Here is a 22,568-nt window from a genome sequence, read left to right on the forward strand (position 1 = left end):
TTCTAATAAACTATAATACCATTAATGAAAATAATGGCTACTAAATTATCCCTAAGTTCAGAAGTATGTGATGTAGTTCTTTCTTATGTTATGACATTTAAGTTCCCAAGTCATACTGTAGACCCCAAAATAGTCACTCTGTAATTGTCCTTTGTCCTGCACCCTATCTCCAGGAACTCATCATTGTTCTGGCCTTTTATGTGTCAGCTTCCTTTGTACATTTCATTTCACATGACTCATAATTTCTAATAGCAAGATTTGGAGGCTCAAAATATCTCCTTATATCTGACAGCTGGACTTTTCTTCTTGAGCTCTTTTATATGATGTCGTGCCAGATCAAGTTTTATAAAGTCCCAATTTTAGTTAATGAAGAGACTTAGGGAAGTACACATAATGGGGGTGGGGGTAACATATACTAAGGAAGACCCAGTGTGAGTCAGCTACTGTATGTGCTAGCCATGTCTTCATGTGGACAAGAAGAGGGAGATAGCTACATATTTTAGAGTATCTTTCCAATTACAACTTGTAAAACATAATGGCAGTTCAAAAGAGATGAGGGGAAGTGGATTAAAAAGTGAATGGCCCAATTTTAAACTTTTTTTTCTCTCTATTGGCTATAATTCAAAGGCTTTCTGGAACATAGGTACTATTTTTCTTTTGTTCAAATTTAGTTTTGTTTTGTATGCTTTAACTTTCAATTCTAAGAAGTACAATTTAAAGTGTAAATTAATTTAAATTCTGGTCAGATAGAAGTTAAGAAAAATCATCTTTCAAGAAATGGAAAATAAAACAGAGACGCAGAACCAGTTTGACAGCATGTTAGTTTGAATCCTGCAAGGATTAACTCTAACCTAATAAAAGGAACACTGAACTGAGGTTGAGAAGAGAAGTTCCTATTCTTAGCTCATTGACCACTGCTGTAGAATTTAAGACCAAGACAGTTCACTAACTCCTCCCCAGCTTCTAGTTTCTAAGTCTGAAATTAGCAGATTCTGCTATCATTCTCCTATCAGGTCCATTCTAGATCAAAGTCTGGGTGATATGACTGAAGCTGCTCTAATCTAAAGACAGGACCTAGAAACCCAGTCACAAAGGATGTGATTTGGAATGGTTTAATTCTTCTAACTTCAAGTATTTTATATTGTTTTATTGACATAGTCATTTCTCAAGTTGTAAAACTGGAAAGATGAATTAGAGCTAGGAAAGAGAAAAAAATCAGAGAAATATCATTGGTAGATTGAATTTTTTTTAATGACAGAAGAATCTATTTCTAATTATCATTGAAGTTCAGTAACCTTATTGAAACTTTAACTCCAAGATAAGAAATTAACTTCCTCAGAAAGTATGTAACAATCATTGCAGGCTCCATTTTGTTGTTTGTTCACTTGAACTTTAGAACTATGTTTGTTTGGCTGTATTTCTGTATGATTTTGAAGGAAATAGCATCTTTACAAATTTTTGGTTTTTGTGTATGTCTAGAAATTCTGTATTTACTGAGAACTAAGTTCTGACTATAGAAGAATTATACTTGTCCTTCAAAGTATCTTGGTATGGTGTGAACAGTGCCTGTTCCTTGAAGATTCCGTAAGATTTTCACAGCAGGGCACAATGAAAGTTTTCCCACCAAACAACATGGATACATTAGAGAAGCAGGAGTGAATCTATTTGGGTTAGCTCAGTGGGAAGTACATTAAGGTAATAAAAAAAAGAAGGCAAAAGACTTTGACTTAATTGCAAACTCCCCTCAAGTCTGTACTTAATTTTGGCTTGTGGTTTTGTTCTGTATTTTTTTTAAGAGTACTCCTATGAGTGGGTTAGTTTTGGTCCAGTACTAGGCAGCAAAATACATCTCTCCATGATGTCAGTGACTTCCAACTGTCTACCCACTACAAGAGCCAGAGAAAACAAGAAACTGGGGGTATGAAATATAATGACCAACATAGGACTGGTTTGTATCACTTCTTTCGTTCTACCATGACACATAAATGGCCTGAAGTTTGCCTTGCCACATCTGTAAAATTAGAGATTGATCTAAATCTAGAAACATAAATAGAAGGCTGTCTTAAATAAACTATAAGGTCACTCATTCTACTGCTTTCTGCTCATTTTTTGACTCAAGGTTTTATTTCCATCATGTGAAAGTAAACATACCACACTCTATCTTCTGTTCTTGTAGCCATATGTTTTTGTCTTCTGTCTAAATAAAAAAAAGCATCTATAAAGAATTCCTTAATTTATTGTAAAGTTTTAGTAGTATAGTTTTTTTTTTTTAAATCTCATTAGAGGACATGTTTCATTAGGTGTGGTAGATTATTTTAGCCATCCCAGCTATCCCAGAAGTAAATACTGGGAAAATCACAGTTGCTACCCCGTCTGAGCAAAAAAGTTCATGAGCATTCACTTTCAACATAAAATGCTGGGCATGGTAGTGAGTGCTTATCATCCCGATATAACAGAAAGCCCAAATAGGATGGTTATGGTCCAGGAAAGCCCAGCAATAAATAGGACCCTACCTATCTGAAAAATAATCAGAGTAAACATGGCTTCAGGTCTGGTATGGCTGCAGTAGTAATCTCTATCTAGTGAGTAAAAACCCTGAGTTAAGATTTCACTACAACAAAAGCAGAATTGCATTGCTAATGATATTTTATTTGTGTTTTGGACAAACTTTGTCTAAAAATGAATAAAACATTTGTAACAATCTTATATTTTGCTATGGAATATAGACTCCCCAAACAAGTTGCCCAGTTTGCTTTCAAACTATTAACTTTTTAATAACTATTAACCTTTGAAACTTTCAATAACTATTAAATTTTTAAAGCAGTCCCTTGATTTCTTCACAGGTAAACTTTGGTAATCATAGTGCCCAACATACATTTTATAATTTGGTCATAATTCTTGAAAGTTAATATTGTAATATCAGTAACTTACTCTGTAATTTGTATTTCTAGGTTTGGTAGCAGCTGTATGAATAGGTTGATAGAGGTAGAAATATAATTAGTGCTTAGATTTAGTGTATCTTTCAAAAGTGCTGCTAAGGTTATTATCAATATCATCCTCATTTCTAACAAAAATTCTAATTAATTGACAGTCATTTTGACAGGAAATTTGAAGGTAAAATTTGATGAATGTACATGTTCCATGGAAGGTTTTAATCAGGTTGAAGATTTTTCTGAGAGCTAAGTTGGTGTGATAGCAATAGAAGCAATTGCAACAATCAGGGATTTAAAAACGTCTTCCTGCTTATTGGGTGATGTACTTTTCTCTATTTTTCTGGCTCCTTAATCCTTGCTTCTTATGCATCATGTAGTTTCCTCATTCTTTGAAGGATCATTTAAAATATCTTGTAATATTGTCTGGTATAGTGACATCTACCTGTAATCCCAGAACTTGAAAGGCAGAAGCAGAAGAGTTATAGCTTTGAAACCAGATGGGGCTACATAGTGAGACATTGTTGAAAAACAAAAAAATAAATAAATGAAGAGCAAAGGGAGGGAAAGGAAGGAAGGAAGGAAAGGAGAGAGGGAGGGAGGGAGGGAAGGAAAGCAAGCAAGCAAAGATACTTGATAAGAAATGTACTCATTACCTTGCTCATGTAACTGTAACCCCTCTGTACAGTATTTTTTTTTTTTTGGGTCCGGTCGTGGGGCCTGAACTCTGGGCCTGGGCGCTGTCCCTCAGCTCTTCAGCTCAAGGCTAGCACTCTACCACTTGAGCCACAGCACCACTTCTGGCTTTTTTTCTTATGTGGTGCTGAGGAATCGAACCCAGGGCCTCGAGCATGCAAGGCAAGTGCTCTATCACTGAGCCACCTTCCCAGCCCATGTACAGTATTTTCACAATAAAAAAACTTATTAAACTAAAAAGAAAGAGAGAGAGGAAGAGAGAGGGAGGGAGGGAGGGAAAGCTACAAGAAAAGAAAGAAGAAAAACCTTGTAATAAAAAAATCTGTTTTGACAGCATAAATTTCTAGGGCAAGAGTGGGAAGTAAAACAGAATATACTTTTGAGGATGGGGAGTATAATTTCCCACTGCTAGGAAGAGCACATTCATTTATTTGTTAATGGAAGTGTCAGGCATTAAACTGTTCATGTATTTGTATTTCTCCAGGAACACTTAAAAGAATGATATAACAGTTAGAACTGTAAATGTTTAAAATGTATATTGTACAATTGTATATTGCATAATTGAGCTGTGAGTTGACATGAGATCTTTCAAAATTAGTTTTCAAAGGTTATCTAGGAAGAAAATGGAAAAATCCTGCTTTATACTAGTATTCCATCCATCTTTGCACTTTTTCCTCAAGAACACAATGAAAATAAGTTCCTCAAGTAACTCTCTCTCTCTCTCTCTCTCTCTCTCTCTCTCTCTCACACACACACACACACACACACACAAAAGCACACACATGTAACAATACTCCCCCCCCTTTTTTGTCCCAGTACTGGGGCTTGAACTCAGGGTTTGTCTCTTAGTTTTATTACTCAAGGCTAATGTTCTGTCACTTGAGCCACAGCTCCACTTCTGGCTTTTTTGGGTAGTTTATTTGAGATAAGAGTCTCAAGACCTTTCCTGCCCAGGCTGGCTTTGAACCACTATCCTTCTATCTCATTCTCTGGAGCAGCTAGGATTAGAGGTGTGAGCCACTAGTGCCTAGCTACAGTACATTTTTTTTAACAGAAAAACTGAAGTTATCTTCCAAACTGGACTCAACTACAAAGAAACATTGGATCTACAATAATATGAATCAATAGTACATGTAGTAAATGGAAATATGTTCTCCATCTTCTTAATAAATGAATGTGGCTTTGTAGGCACATTTGATTGAAGATACCAAAGGACTTCTCATTTATTATTAAGGATAATAAATTGTAATGAAGTCTGTTATAATGAAAACTTCATTGCATTTAGTGTTATGCAATTCCACATGTCATAATTATATTTAGGCTATGACCATTAGCAAATAGTTAGTTCATTTATATTTTATAATGAAGATTATTACATATCTTCCAAAACATGTGACATGTCATTCTTTATGTTATCATAAAATATGACAAACTTCACAAACTTTTTCAAGATAGATTGTTATAAAGCAATGAAGAGAGATTTTATCTAAAAAGCAAGTCTTATCAGAGTCCAGAATTATAATTTATAGATCTGATTCAAACCTATTACAAGTCTTATTCTGAATGTGGTATAACATACCTATAATCCTGAATCAGGAGCTAAAGTGGGAACATCACAAATTCTACTTCAGTCTTGTCTATATAGCAAAAACCTGTCTTAGAGACATGATAGAGATAATACAATACTGGACTTTAAATTATACTACAGAGCTATAGTAACAAAAATACATCATGGTACTGGTGAAAGCAGAAACATAGACCAATGGAAAAGAGTAGAAGACACAGAAATAAAATCATACAGCTGCAGCCATATAATTTTTGAATGAGCGGTCAAAATACAAATAATAAGGGAGAACAATCTATTAATAACAGGACTTCCTTAGGCATATTTTTCAAAGAAAATTAGCTATCTTTTATGGAATGTACCAAATTTGGCAAAATATTTCCTTTTTTATATGGTAAAGTGTACATACAATGAAATAATAATCTCTCTTCTTTGTTTTTTGTTAGTATAGATTGAATTCAAGGTTTTACCTGTGCTAAGAACACCTTCTACTGGAAGTAGTCCCTTGCTTTTGACACAATTCATGACATCTATCAGGGTAACAAATCTGCCACTTCTTCTTAACTTCAAGCCAGCTCTGCCCACGTTGCCCTTCTATCTTGCCAAGAGTACTCAAGTGTTGATAATGTTCTGATCGGTATCAGCCATAGGATATTGATGGATGGCAAGATAACTTTAGCTTACTGTTTACTGTCTGAAAACTTATTAATATGCTTAGTGGTATGTCTACTGGTTATTAACACCAAGTGAAAATATATGATAGTTCTGAGTTTCTATTAAAAAAGGATAAATTTCTATCTAGAGTATCTGAGAAGTAACTAGAAACTGGAGAAACTAAGGCTGTGTCTTGCAAGGAAGATATAGTCATTTACTGTATTTTCACAGGAAGTTCCTGTGGTGGCAAAATGTTCTTTACTGTCAGATTGTTATAGATACTCAACAAAATAAAAATAAAAAACACCAGAAATATTTACAGATGTTAACATATTTTATCTAAAGCATTCCTCTTAATGAGAAATAGACCTACTTCAAGGAAAGCAAAAACATGATTTAATAAGCTTGACAAATCAATCTGCAAAACTATATACTATGGTTCATATTTTGTAGTGGTTGTTCAAAAAGACCTATTTTTTTTCAGCCAGAACATTTTGTATTACAGTCTATTATCTGATCTTCTGACTTTAAAGGTGAAATTACATTTGGAAAATTTTACTAAAGAAATAAGAAAAAGACATTTACTCTTTTATAATCTATCTAAACCTTATAATGTGAATTTTAATTTTATATCAATTTTATATAGAACTCCATTGCTTTGGTGTGGTTTAGGTGCATGAAGATTTCACAGGCTCTACACCACATCTTTTTATATAATAATTTTATGATTTCTTAATACTAGAAATCAGGAATTTGTGGGTTTTTGATTAGTACGATTTGATGATCACGTTATAATTATCAGTATAAATCCAGCCTCACTGGATTTAAATGGTAAGAATAATTATGGAAAAGTTAACATTTACAATTTTACAATTGAGATAAGTATTCAAGTTATTTGAATTGATGAAAATACTAAGTGTGTTATAGGATTCCATGTTTGATTCACAGTTACTTAGGCTTTCAAATGAGTTACCTGGCAATTAGAAAGTATACAATGTTACCTAACAAACTTATTTTTAGAGAGGAAAGTATGAACACAACTACTGCCATATGGGTGGTCTTGGTCCTGATTTACATATCCCCAAGGATTAATCTCTTCCTGGCATAGAACATTCTCCCTACAGAAGGCAACATGTACATTCTTGTAAATCATCCATGAAATAATAAACCAGCACTCAGAGATACATTTGTTTAGAGGAAATCTTAAAAGACTTGAAACTCTACTCTGTTTATTTTTGCTAATATTCATGCAGAACACTCCATATTCTGACATATTCAACTGACTAGATAATATGATATTAGAAATGTATTGTTGTTGTATTTATGCTCAGATAATCCAGGACAAGGAAAGAGAAACTGACTAGCTGTCTTCTATCCTAGATACTAGCATTCTCTTAGAACATAACTTTTATATCACTTTTATATCACATATATGATTTATAGTTACAAAATTCAAATATTCAAAATTCTAAATATTAATTTTAGACTCCCAATTAAGTTGTATGAGCATCTAATGTTTATTTTCCTTCTGGCAATAATTGAAAATAATTTATAACTGGTTTCAGTATGTTCTTTTAATAGACTTAATTTTTCCTTCACTGAAATTTATGTCAGCAGTAGACAAATACAGGAAATTTGCCAAAAGCCCTTTTTTGTGGTACTAGAGTTTAAACTTAGGGTCTTGTGTTTGTTACAAAAGGACTCTACCATTTCAGCACCATATTACCAACCCCTTAGGGGGTGATCTTTACCTCAGAATTTGTAGATCGTTTCTATCCTTGTACTTTTGAAAACAAGTTAGAGGAAGAATTATGATTATGACTATCAGCCTAATATGCCTTTCACTGGTTTCATTATCTTTAAACTTTGAAAGAAGTTAATAATTAGGGACCACATCAGCAATCTTTGCTACTGGAGAGGTTGAGAAATGGAGAGGTCAGCCTGGGCAGAAAAGTCTGTTGGACTCCCAGGCAGAAAAATCTATAAAACTCTGTCTCCATGAAAGCAAGCTGACCACAATCGTGTACACTTGTGATCCCAGCAAGGACAGACTAGAACAGGGGGATTGCAGTTCTAGCCAGAAGCTAGACCTGATTCTAAAAGTGACCAATGAAGATCAGAGATGGAGTCATGGCTCCATAGTGCTACTCTATAGTAAGTGTGTGGCCCTGAGTTCAAACCCTCATACTGCTCCTACACACATAATCAAAACAGAATCAATGGATAGTTTAAAAAAATGATAGGAATCCTTGACAGGAATTGTGAACATAATGATGTAACTTCATAAAAGAACTTTTATCTCTTCCAAAACTAGTTCCTTAAATAATTCTTTTAATCAAATTGATTCTTTTAATATTGAAGACTAAAATTTCTAATATTCACAGCCTGGAAGAGATAGGATTAAAATGCATGGAATACCCACAGATTTGATTGACTCTCTACATGAAAATGAGTTTTAATGTTTAATATTAATATTTATAATATTAACATTTAATATTAAGAAGGCTTGGTACTAATGATTAGTAGGACAAACAGACATTAAGTCAGTCTAGGAGCCAGTTCTACTTTCAGAAAGATTAGGATATGGCTCTAAAAACTAATCCTTACTAATGATAACTTCTGAAACTTGCCATATATAATAACTTAATCTTACAATGTTCATCTTCATTAGGATTCCAGGCTGATATCATGGTTTCGCTAGAAGTGGGTTTTTACCTCTAGAAAGTAACTTTCACACTTTCTAAGTTAGCTTTACATTACAGAAAAAAAAATTCTTTAGTGAATATAATTGCTCTTTTGAAAACTAAACTATATGCTTTTTTCTCATCTTAGAATAAATGAAATGGCCTATTCATTCATAAAGAAATGTTTTAGATGAGATAATTTTTTAAATACCATTTATAAAGTTCTCTTGAGATTTCATTTTTCTCCAGCTTTCATTCAATCCAATGGTGATCACTGGCTACAGCTGCAGTAACAAACTTCCTCAAAGCAGGAAGCTTGATCAGAGAAATATATTTTCTCATAATTCTGGAGATTAAAGTCCATAATCAATATGCTGGCAGGTCTGGATTTTCTTACACCTCCCTTTGCAGTTCATTGTGGCCTCCTAGCAGTGTTTACCTATCTGTGCTGTCTCTTCCTCTTCTTACAGCTCATGTTGGATTAAAGGCCCATGTTCCTGAATTTATGGAATCTGAATTATATCTTAAAAGTGCTATTTTCAAATATTGACACATTCGAGATTATATATTCAGTATATGAATGGTGGTACACAATCCAGTCCATAGAACCAACAATTTCTAAGATGTTTTCAAAATATGGAATTTTCTAGACTGTGAGCAAAGTTGTGTGAAAATAGAAAATAACACATCTATATCTTATTTAATACTGAGAGAACATACAACCTATAGCTCAACCTTATTTGAAAGATTACCTGATCATTTAAAATCAATAATAAATCATCCAGGTTTAGTAATGTTTTCTATCAACTGCCTTAATGCATGAGAGAATATTGGTCTATATCCTTGGGGTAGAGGTTCATTATGGTAATGAATGTCAGTTTCTGAGACATGGTTCAGCTTACTTCCTCTCATGAAGAACTTGTAAGCCAATGAGGACAAAAGCAAAGTCCCAGTCAGTATGATGCAATGTCTGTCATCACAAGAAGTAAGCAGAAATGTACAAGGAAAATAAAGATTTCATATCACCTTGTAGTTTGGGAAAAAATACATTTTATATAACTTTCAACTACTTTTAAAACTATTTTTTATGAAATTATGTTTACAACTGCACTGTTTTTGTAATCAATTGACTGTTTTAATATAGCTGTGGAGATTAATATTCAGAATTGATACAGAGAATAAAAGTCTAGACATTTTCCTGATCAGTCTTCCAAGATGAGTATGTATGCTTCCAAATTTCTATTGAATAGAAGTTCTGGAGAACAAAAAGTCAGAACAACAGACACCACAGGACTCTCAGGACCTGATGAGTCAAACCTAGTTCTGCAATATTTAACTTAGGGTCAACCAAGCTGAGTTATAACCCGAATGCACAGAAATATTCTGGGTCATAGTGGAGATAGGGAAGGTTATTGTTGCTTTTAGTGATTTTGAATTATTTTTTAAAGAGACAACATCATGTTACTCAGGCTGACCCTAAACCTCAGGGCTAAAAAAATCTTCCATCCTCAGCCTCAGCTGGAACCATAGGCACGCTATAGAATGTATCTGGCAAAGCTACTTAATAATGGAAATGCAGCAATACTGCTAAGGAAGTGAACATCAGACCTGTCAATGTGTAAAATTCAATGAGACAGATGAACACAAACCATTACCTTAACAAGTAACCATAGGCACATCTTGTGTAATCTTTTAGACTTCATAATTTTAAAATAAAATATTAGCATAAAAGTTAGATTTACATACATATGCTTTAAAATATTACCCTAACTTTAAAAAGGAGGAAAAGTAGAGTTTGAACAAATCATTGTGCTCATTACATTTTATGGCCTACTGACGTTGTCATCATTGGCTACAGTCCTTACTTAGGTCTTCTGAATTACTCTTCATATCTAACTAATTTTGAATCTTTAACCTCATCACCTGGTAAATCCCCTTTTAACTTACTCCCTACTGCTATAAAATGAAAAATTTTAGCAAGATCATGTCACATTTTTGTGTGTGTGGTTGGGTTATTTCACTCAATATAAAGTTCTCCAGGTTTATCTGTATTATCATAAATGATACAATTCCCTCTTTTATGACTTAAGAGTATTCTATTTTATATGGATGTAGTGAATATGGATTGGTGATGATTCGCATATGTAACACCTGGTAGAATTGCTAAATTTCACAGCAATTCTATTTGTAATTTTTTGAGGAAATACTGTTTTCTATAATGGCTCTATTGATTTACATTTCTCCCAATGATGTATGAGGGTTTTGTTTCCTCCACATCCTCACCAACTCATGTTATCTTCCATCTTTTTTCTTTTTATCATAGCAATCCTAACATCTGTGGTGTGATATCTCATTGTTGGGCAGGATGTGGGAGACGTTGATCAAATAATACAGTTAGTTAGGAAAAGAAAACTCATTGCATGATGATGCCTATAGTTGATGACAAGTATTAACATACCAGCCATTCCAAAAGAGTTTTCAGCTAAATATTTTAAAAAATAGTCATAATTAAAATCCTTTCTGGGTAAAGGTCAAATTGATGTAATAGTAGGTGCTGAAGCAGGTTATAAGAAGTTTTAATACATTAATATCCAGTGTAGCATTATCTCCTCTACTAGATTCAATAGCCTAACTGCTGAAGGATTGATTACATTTTGACCAATAGAATATCTATAACATATACATATATATTTTTCTCAATGTACGGTTACCAGGATTTTTGCCACTTCATTTTCTTTTTGTCTTCAGAGTTTATTTGTGAGATAAACATTAAACCAGAGATTACAATGATAGCAATATTGACCACCCCTAGCAAAATTAGTCATTCAGCCAACCAATAAAAAATAACTTATATTCATGTTTTCTGGGAAATTAAATTTCTAGGTGGATGGAGAAGTATGACAAGAATAGATTGTCTTACATGTTGCCATTCACGAGCTATTTATTGTCAGTTAATGTCACATATGTATTTTGACATGGGCATTATTTATTTTTTAATTTTATTTTATTGTATAGGTAATACAAAGAGGTTACAGTTACATACATAAGATAGTACCTTTCTTGTCCAACATTGCTACCCCCTCCCTTGTTTTTCTCCTACTTTCCCTCCCCACAACACGCCCCCAGGTTATAAACTTCATTTCCAACATATTGTCTTGTGAGTATCGCTGTGTTGCATTAGTTCACCCTTTGTCCTTTGTCTCACCATTTTGTTGCTCTCCTTCCCTTCCCTAATTCAGATAAATGTATATACAATGCATAGTGTACCAAAATCAAATACAGTGACAATGGGATAAACCATAGGGGAAAAAAAAGAACACAAGAAAAATGAAATAACTTCACATAGTACATTAAAAACAAGAACAACAACAGCAACAACAACGTTTCCATATCTTGGAGTTCATTTCACTTAGCATCATCTATATAGTCAGGGCATTATTTATTCTATAATGAAAAGATTGTTTCAATCAAAGCTTTGGATGCTAATAATTATAGCCTACATTAATGCAAAATAAGTTTAAAATGAGTTCATATTGATATGGTCTCTGCCTACATGAAGATTTGAGTAGTGAATTTAAAATATGACCATGTGTTCATAATTTCAGTACCTAAAGTTCCTTTTATATTTAAGAATGAAATATAGTTGGCTAATATTGAGAAACTCGGTAGGCTTCTTAGATAAAAATGTACTAAATGATTTTCTTAGGTAACTATAACTATATAATTTTCCCAAAAGTCATCTATAATTATTTAACTTATCTGAACCATAATTATATAACTTTTGGCCATTAAAATTTGGCAGGAAAAACATCTCTTTTATTAGTAAAATTTGCATGTATGTAAATGAAATAATTGTTAGGATGTTCTCCCAATTTATATATCCAGTAGACATTTGGTATCTGGGGGAATGTGGTTCCAAGGAGAACCATCAAGGAACAAATTCCAAGCATACAGAATGCAACCAGGGAGCTACAACCCTAAACTTTATAGTAATCTTTTATTTATAGCTATTCGTATAAATATCATCATGCTAAATTGTTGCAATTTTTATATAATTTGTTTACATAGTTTTAAGATTACCTGAATTGCCTTTTTACTTTACCAGTAATTCATATCCTAGGCAGATATGAATTTAAGAAGTGTACAGGGTACTATGTAAAATAGAAAAATTGGCTATAGCATTTAAACCATAGAAGAAATGATGGTCTCCAAGCCTTTACTGGTGCTTTATTTCATTCCATCCTGTCTTTCATCAGAAAAAAATATTATTAAGTATTTCATTTTATAACCTTTTATCTAAAAATCTATAGGCTCGGATATCAGGAAGAAATTATTTAAAAGCCAATAAATCGTGTATCTCTCTGTCTTACACACACACACACACACACACACACACACACACACACACACACACACACACACACACCACTCCTCATGTGTGTACACACCTGAAACCAAGCAACAACTTGTGCCACACTCTCTTCCCAAAGTGCAAAGACCCAGATGACCTGTGCCTGCATACTCCTCTGTCCCCAGTGTGTATTACTTTGACCTCCGGACCTAACCTTCCAATCTTCTTCACCAATAAAGTCTTCTCAGATCAGAAACTAACGTGCTTCCCACAAATTGGCAAATTTTAATCTTAGCTCAAACCAGATATTTGCTTGTGAAGAAATCCTACTTAGTTAATATTTTCTTCCAATATCAAAGAGTCTTCCCAATCTCCTATACTTCTATAAATCCACATGGTGACCTTCAATAACCAGTATTCCTGAAGAGACTGGGAATAAACAGAATACAAGTCTCTTGCCCTCTTATTAGCAAATCTACAAGTGTATCAGAATCAATATCTTGCACATATCCTCTTTACCAGCATTTAAAATAGGGCATGAAACCCGGGCCTTTTCTAAGGCAGGTTGCAATGCATCATTGCATTCCACTTCCTCTAGTCCTGAGGAGCCGCACTGCTATTAATACTTTATAATGCTAAAGACAGTGATAGCTAAAAATAAAATTCTGGCCTCCACAGCTTCTCTCACAATCACCACTAAACCTGTCTCTTCCCCTTTTCAAAAGCCAAATTTTCAAATAAGAATTCTGCTTTCATCTTCTGTCCTCCAAGCCAATTTGCCATGTGACTTGTGCTTCTCAGCACTAAAACAAGTGGCTGCTTGTTGGCCTGTTATTGGAAACAGATGTTTACAGGTGTTACAGTACAAAGGCCAGAGACTTTATGAAATGATCTAACTCCCAGCTTACTGCCATATCCACATCTCTTTTATTTCTCCAGCACCACTGTCTCCTCTGCCTCTGTCCTCTGCCTTCTGGTCTGTTCTGACTGGAGGTATTTGCATGAGTTTCTCATACTGCCCATGCTTCCAGCCTCCTCTCCCCACCCCCTCCCCCCACACCTCTCCAACACGTCAAAAAACAAAACAAAACAAAACAAAAACCAAAAAGCTCCTCAAGAGGACTCAAATCCCAGATCAAGTAAAATGCCACTTCCCCTGGGAAATTAGCCATGATCTTCTCCAGATTAGGCCACCTCCTTCCTTCCTAGGAAGTGTCTCTATTTGGGATTTTAATTCTGTGTAAATATTTGATTAATTTATGGTTCCCTCTTATAATTTTATAAAGGACTTTATTTAGTCTGTTTTAGTTTACCATTACTTCAGCCCATACAAGTGGCTCAAAATACTTTCTTTGAATGTGTGAATAGGAGAAACTATTCTAAAGCACTGAATGGCATCTAGTTAAGTGTAGATTATGCTTTGGAAACTGACTCCTTTCGGCTTGTATACAGTTGCCACATTATTTATGTTACTATCCAGTCAAATGCTTACTACCACATGTCTTCTTTAAAATTTATTTGTACCTCCTAGTATTTGAGGAAAAAAATAAGAAAAAGTTTATTTTCTGACTGATGCTTAGATCATAAAAACATCTCCTTTATTGGTCCAGAGAGAAATCCTTACACTCTAATATGGTTAGTCTCTGAGTCAAAACAAGTAAACTGGAAAAGCTGACCCAAAAGAGGGAGGGAAAATACTTGGTGGTGTAAACACTTTCCCAGGGAGATCAGGGCTATTATCTATCATTATTTGGTAAACAGAGTCAATTAAAGGCATTCACATGTAAAACATCCCTTTACAAACTGCTCCCAGGAACTGTAACACACTTGGGGAAAAGGAAAGGTTTCAGATCTGTAACTAAGTGTAGTTGTGAACATTGTATGTGCCCTGAGTTTATTTATTTGTGCTTCCATTAAAATGGGACTGCTTCCTTGCTTTTTGGAAGACATAAATTATATACTTCCAGGAAATGTTTTAATTACTATCTAGAACTTGGGGAAGGGAAAATAGGATGCAATCATCAAGGAAAATCAAGCAGTTTAGACTTTTGTTATGACATAAATATAATTATCTCATTCTACTATAGAAGACTAGATAAGTTATCATCTTAAACTGAAATTTCACTAGTAGCTTACTTGAGATATAAGAATGGACCATGAATTACAAAACATAATAACAATAATTCAAAGGCATGTGGGATCATTTCAAGGACAAACTCCAAACCAGCTGTGGAAACTAATGTTTGTTGTCATCCATATACAACATAGGCCTACAGTGAAAGATTACATTGTGTTAATTAACTTTTGCAATAAGTATTTGAACTTCTTTATTATCTTCTGTTTTTAAAAAGTAAGAAAGTGTGAAATTTAATTTGGGGTTGAAATTTAATTTAGTTCAGTGGTAGAGCACTTGCAAAAAATACACAAAACCCTAAGTTAATAAAATGATTAATAAATTGAGAGAATATCTTTAGATTTGACTTCTATTTCTTATAACATTTTAAGTAATCTTTGAAATATACTGACTTCCTTGTTAAGAGGATGTCTATGCTGATTTACTAAGGAATTAGGAAGAGGACAAAAGACAAAACTCACTCTAGCTACAAAGCAAAATTCAGACATAAGTTTTCTAAACATAATCTTGAAAACAGCACTGTGTGGCAAATTGTAATGTTTTCTTTCATGTGCAGTGTACACTTTAGTACATAGGAAGGAAAAATCCTATTTTTAAGTATTCATTTCAATACTTCATGTATTTGTATTCATTTATACTTTTCTTCTAAGCAGTACAATTGCGGAAGAAAAAGGACGTTGAGAATCTAGTGCAATATCTGTATTTTTGCAAACAAAAAAAAAAGGAAACTACAAAATCCAAGTTGCTTTGCTCAATTTACATAGATTGCTTGGTATAAAACCAAGACATCTAAGTTCCTCAAAAGACTCCACATAGAGCTCCCTTATGACCCAGCAATCCCACTTTGGGGCATTTACCCAAATGATCACAAACAAGACCACACTAAAGCTACCAGCACAACTATGTTTATCACAACATATTTACCTACCTAAGATATGGAACAAACCCAGATCCCTCTCAGTAGATGAATGGATCAAGAAAATGTGATATATATATATATATGTGATATACATATATATTCCATATATATATATATATATATATATATATATATATATGGAATTCTATGCCTCTATCAGAAAGACATTGCCCTATTTGCTAGGAAATGGAAAGACTTGGAAAAAATTACATTAAGTGAAGTAAGCCAGGCCCAAAGAAACATAGGTCCCGTGGTTTCCCTTATTTGCAGAAAAGGTCAAAAGCTATATACATATGACCATATAAGATGATGTTAAACAAGATGAACCCCAAGATAGGGACACAAGTAGTTTTTTTCTTTCTTGCTATACTTTTTAACATATTTATAATGTATTATGTGATTTTTTTTTTTCTTTTGTATGTTCTTCCCCCATGGTATGAACCCTGTTTAAACTGTATTTGATGTCGGTGCTCTGCATCTTGTATATACACTTCTCTAATTTGGGGAGGGGAAGGGAAATAGCAAAATGCTGAAATAAGGATACAGGATGACCCATTGTAGCAATGAGATGTACAAGACACTATGCTGAAAATGATCTTTACTACTTTGGGGGCGGAGGGAGGAGTTGGGGAGGTGGGGAGAGAAGGGATGATAGGGGAAAAACAAAGGAAGAGGTAACAATGCTCGATAGGAAATGTACTCATTACCTTATTCAAGTAACTGTAACCCCTCTGTGGGGAGAGGAGGAAGAGGAGAAGGCTGCAACACACAGAGAGACAGAGAGAAATGAATGGATGATTATTCTGAAACGTATCCATAATTTTTCCATCTTGATTGACATGATATTACTAGTGCCTCCTACTTTTTAAAATCTTCTTTAAAAATATGAAAAGATATTTCCCTTTGGGAAGTTTAAGTGCTTTTCTTCATTTTACAAATAGATAAAACAAAAGTATCATAAGTAATCTTTACTCACCCTAAGTACTTTAGGTGATTAACAAATGTAAAGCATTAAAATAATGTTAATGATTATTATCAATCCCACCTAAGTTATAATGGATAATCACTTCAATTATTTAAAAATTTAGAACTATTACATAGAAGGCACTGTAATGGGATCTAATGATTAGTAAGGAAATACCCAAAATGGACCTCAAAAGATCTTAAACAAACAAAAACAACACAAAACCCACTACAGATAACAGATCTGTCAAAGGATGCCGAAAGACCATTTACTCAGCCTCCTGTGGTATAGGCAGACTATGGTGGAGGGAAACTAAAAACCACTAAGTTCAGATAAACTTTTGGGTGTTGATAGAGCTAAAGTCCTGAAAATACAGCTACATGACTTTGTGAAGCATTTTGTTCTGTTTTACATACATCTAAAAGAGTTTTTAGTTAAGAGGTTAATTTTGTTTTTAAGGATGTTTACATTCTCCTCTGACAGGAAATATATTTGGAAACGTGTTCTACTTACTGTTTTCTAGTTTCAGTCTCTCTCTCTCTCTGTCTCTTTGTCTCTCTTGTCTCTCTGTCTCTCTCTCTGTCTCTTTGTCTCTGTCTCTCTGCCTGCTACTTTCAGCCTTCTTTCTCTCTGTTTCTGTTTCTCTCTTATAAACACATACAAATGCAGAGTACAAACAACAAAAATGAGCAAAATACATTTCCCCCATTTACTGGTCATTTTAATACCACATTATTAGAGTGATGATTAAGAGCCATAAAGATCAATAGTGTCTAACTGTGAAGACTGAACAAGGAAACCCAGGGCAAGCTGCTGAACAGAAAGGAGCAGAGATGACAGGTATAGGATAGAGCACTAGGAAGCATTGCTCAGAATCTTGTTCCATATGTGTGTGCCACTGCCACTGTGAAGCCTCTCTGTGCACAAAGAAAAGAACAAAGGAAGGGAGGGAGGAATGGAAAGGAGGTAGAAAGACAGAGACAGATGGAGTAAGAGAGAGAGAGAATGAAGGGAAATAGATAATAGACAGACAGACAGATAGATAGGGATCCTAATGTTTCTTTTATTTCTTTCTAAAGTATGAGTTAATTTTCTTTTTTCATGTCTCTTCACAAGCAATTTTTCATAAAAGTAACTGCTATATCAGAACATATAATGAGAAATTGAGTCATTGTTAAATGAAAAACAATATTTCAGATGATCAGTTGGTCTTTTCAAACCTGTCAAGCATTTACATGATGTTTTGTCTACAGTCCGGTTTGAACCAGTCACTCCACAAAAAGGATGATAACGCCCAGCTGCCTTCCAGCCTTGTATTGGTAGCATTTTACATTCACATGTACATCATCAGGATTTCCAAAATAATAAAATTACATGGGCACAAAATCCTTCAGCTCTCTGCTACAGGCAGGCTTTAAATAGGTAATGTAGACATATGATGAACAGAAGAGTGAAAGCTTTACGTTATGGTTCCATTTTCCATTGTTCAGAAACTGTCTTGCCACCTCTCCAGCTTCCTCCTAAAGCTTAACTGCTTCAGAGTTTGTTCCATGCTTGACCCACTGTGCTGTTTGACTTCACACCAGCTGATCTCCAGCTCTCAGCCGCCTTCCTTGGTTCAGTAGGGAATATAACTGATGCCTTGTTCACTGATTTTTTTCTTCATCCAGGAATGGATTAAGTAAATAAAAAAGCTGATAATTTTCCTTAGAGTTTGGGTGATAATAGTTCTGATAACAAAATGAAGATATGTACTTTGGTGTTTATAACTACTTGTACAGAAGAGGACTATATAGATGGGGGGGGGGGAGGTGCACCAAGAAATGGCAAAGATCAACTGTGTTAAATATACAGAACAAAAGCATTTTGATTAGAAAACATAAATTTTGAAAGCACTCATCTTCACTCATTCTTAAATATGTTAAATCCCAGCACCCAGAGTGGGCTGGGAAGTCTTTACAGAAAGCTAAGCATTAGTGTTGCTATATGTTCATGTGTAACATCATTCAAAATTCCAAGTCCTACAACTTGAGATAATGAAGGCAAAACAAGATGCACAGTTTTGCTGCTGCAGCTGCCACTCACTCTGCATTTGTCACTTGTCAACCTGGAGACAAGTGATTTTGTGGGTCATTACATTCAACCTTGGGCTCCTTTTTCTCTATCCCCAGCCATCAGCTGCAGGAGGCCAGGCAAAGGCTGCAGGTTAGGTTATTACCTACCTTCCCAGTTGGTAAACACCACAAGTGGTATCCAAAACCCAAACTTATTTGTGTGAGACCTGTGCTCTCTGCCCTGCATCCAGCTTTTTAGTTTTTAGGGTTTGTTGTTGTTGTTGTTCCCAGCCCCATTCAAGTACCCAACTGTCTTTGTTGTTGTCGTTTTCTGCTGTTAAAATTGGCAAACTGTCCAGATAACCACACTGACATCTGCTCCAGAAAGTCTCGTGCCAGATTTCTAGCCACAGCCTCTACCAAAGTAGTCATCAGATGATGTTTATCTTTTGCTTAATCTCATTCATTTCTTTTAGATTTTTTTTCCTTTTGATCTCACAGTTGTTTTTATAGCTACACACTGTATGCAAGGTGAGAAAAGTACTCTGTCAATGAATGAGGTTTCTTTTGAACTGGTCAAGGCAGACCTTAGGGTATTACAGTTATGAAAAAGAGAAAAGAGAGGGAGAAAGAAGGAAAGAGAGGAAAGAAAGATGAAAGAAACTAGGAGAAAAGAAAGGAAAGGGAAGGGGAAAGGGCAGTGAGGAGTGGAGAGCATAAGTAATTTACCTAGAAAATTATTTCAGATCATAGCATATGAAATATGTCTATAGATATAATTAACTCATTTTATTTTTTTAAAATTCTGCTGCCTGTGTTGCCCAGGCTAATTTCTAACTCCTGGCTCATGTGAGTCTTTTGCCTTATTTTCCCAAGTAGCTAGTACTATACGTACAGTATGATATAGTCTTTTTGTTTATTTTAGATTATTTTCTGTCATAACTTTTTCTTAGTTGAGAAAACTCGACTTTGGTAGGGTTTTGGTAGAGATTCTGTCAATCATACCTTGATTTAACATGGTGGCGTTGGGGAAAGGTATTGCTTCTGTGGTTTCATCAGGACGGTTCCAATTTTGATGAAATACTCTGGTGTGAGTTCAGTAACATAGAGGAAGCCAGGTAGCAAAACATCTTACTTGTTGCTCAGGCCTATTAAACCCTGTCAAGCATGACAGGGAATTATTTTTTTTTTCTTCTTTTACACATCCTGATCCAGTTAAGGCTGAGAATCAGAAAAAGTGCTTGGCATAACAATTTAGCAGGAAAGAAAGCTATTTTAAAAGTCTTTGGGGAACATGTTTGTGCAACAGGAAAAAACATACAATAGAGTTGATAATAGCACACCGTAAAGGTTAGACTGGCTGGAATGGATTTGCCTTCGTTGTCACAGGGAACGTGTTGTTCTTAAACAGCAGTTCGCACTTAAGCACAGCTTAATTCAGCAAGGAGCTCCTTCCTGTGCAACCTCTTTTGCACTGGAAAATCTATTTTTAAATTACAGCCCAGATTTGGTCACGGGAATAAGCAATTAAAAATAAAGCTGTGTTTGGTGCGTGCAAAGTTAGCCAGTTCATAGAGTCGTCCTGAGACTGTAAGGAGTAAATGTCTTCAGTCCTAGATCCTCATGCATTCATTCCTCCAAGAATCTGCAGGTCCTCTTAGCTTGATAATCTTTGCCTGCAACCACACAGCCTGGTTCATCACTGAATTCATATCTCATGTTTCTAGTTCCTAGACCTTGGAAACTCCATCCTCTTGGACCTCCATCCTCTGGTGTTGCATGTCCTTACTTAACTTTGAATTCCCTGAACACTATGTTTTGAAAGGTGCTCGGATTTAAATGCAGTCTTCTCTCTTTCTGCAAGGTTAATGATCCATCTAGGAAAATGCCATCTGTCATTAAGTAGCATGGTGGTTGTATTTGATGATGAGTATGAGCTTCCCATTTCAAGGCTCTCCTTTGTTAATGGCTAGGTCTAGGAAGAAAAACATTCCTGATGTCTGACCCGTGCTCAGGTCTTTCATGGCCACTTCCTTTTCTCCCCTGTATTCTTAAATTGGTCATGGGAACATACCCAGATACTCACGATAGGATTTTAAGAATCTAGTTAAATTTCATACAGTAGCTAAATTCTCCAGTCCTTATAAATAAAAATGTGCTTGACTTTTATCAACATTTTGTTTCCTTCTTTATAAAAATAGTGACAAAGTTAATTTTGAGTCAAGAGTACATTTACTCCAGACACACATATTGATTTTTCTTCTTTGATACTTTTTCCCTTCTCTCTCCTTCTCTAGATTCACTGATTGCCTCCCTCCCTTCTTTCTTGCCTTCCTTCTTTCCTCCTTCCTTCCCTCCTTCCCCCTTTGCCCCTTTCTTCTTGAATTCCTAAATTCCTTACTTCCCTCCCATCTAATTCGCAATTTGTTTCCTTCCTTGCTTGATTTCACATTTTTATTCTTCCTTCTCTTTTTTTTTCCACTTCAAAATAACTTCACAAAAAGTAAGTCCTTCTAAGGTAAAATAATTTTTTCGAATTTAAATCTGAATTGAGTTAATCTTCAAGAATAAAGTTCAACATTTGCTCCTTTCTTCTTTGATATTTCTTTGGTAGTGTTCTTATATCTTTAATATTATTGTTCATAAGAATGAAAATATTAAAAGACATAAAATAAAAATATCTTTTTTTTTTTTGGTCCGGTTGTGGGGTCTGAACTCTGGGCCTGGGCGCTTTCCCTCAGCTCTTCAGCTTAAGGCTAACGCTCTACCACTTGAGCCACAGCGCCACTTCCGGCTTTTTTCTTTTTGCTTATGTGGTGCTGAGGAATCAAACCCAGGGCCTCATGCATGCAAGGCAAGCACTCTATCTCTGAGCCACCATCCCAGCCCAAAATATCTATTTTTAATAATGGTCTATTTTCACTTTTATAAGAAAATCAAATTTTCTAAAAATGTAAAAAAAAATCTATTAATCTTATCTAAACCAAAGGAAAATTTCCTAAGTATATAAGTAAACCATTTGCCTCAAATAAATGTAATGAACAAGGATTACAAATTAAAATGTATTTCTTTATGAAAATATGGAAATATATTTTATGCATTAATGGAAATGCAGATTTTGTAAATTAGGATGTAGGTTAATATATTTTCTTTATAAACCAAAGCAGTTCTAGTTAAAATACAGTTGATTTTGCTATTGTTGAACATTAAAAGATGCATAAGATTGAAAAAATCTCATTCATTTTATCTAGACATTAACCTATGAGATGCTATATGTAGATCAACCAAGATTTTTGCCCAGTGTGTTTTAGTTTGAAACATGATTTTTATCTATCTCTAACAAAGATGAGAGAAAGAGAGAGAGAGAAGTAATTAGATGCTCTGAATAGTTTAAAGTTTTCCTTAAATATGAATGCCTTTTTTCCAGTTACTTTTAACAGCTTTATCAAGATATATAACACAATGCTCACTCATTTATAGTGTACAACTTGATGGTTTAAAATAAAAAAATCTGATTTTAGAACATTCTATTTCCTAAGGCATTCCTGTAGCTATTAACAGTCATTCCCCATGACCACCTAGCCTCAGTTCTAGACAATCATAAGAATATTCTAATTC

At 34.6% G+C, this 22,568-nt stretch overlaps 1 protein-coding gene across 1 annotated transcript in view; it reads left to right on the plus strand.

Annotated features, from left to right (window-relative positions):
* Calcrl (calcitonin receptor like receptor) overlaps nt 1-22,568 on the plus strand; it is a 96,544-nt gene that overhangs the window by 15,565 nt on the left and 58,411 nt on the right. The window lies entirely within an intron of this gene.

The sequence above is a fragment of the Dipodomys spectabilis genome, unplaced genomic scaffold (genome assembly GCF_019054845.1).
Source record: "Dipodomys spectabilis isolate Male_0828 unplaced genomic scaffold, ASM1905484v1 ptg000115l, whole genome shotgun sequence".
Taxonomy (NCBI): domain Eukaryota; kingdom Metazoa; phylum Chordata; class Mammalia; order Rodentia; family Heteromyidae; genus Dipodomys; species Dipodomys spectabilis.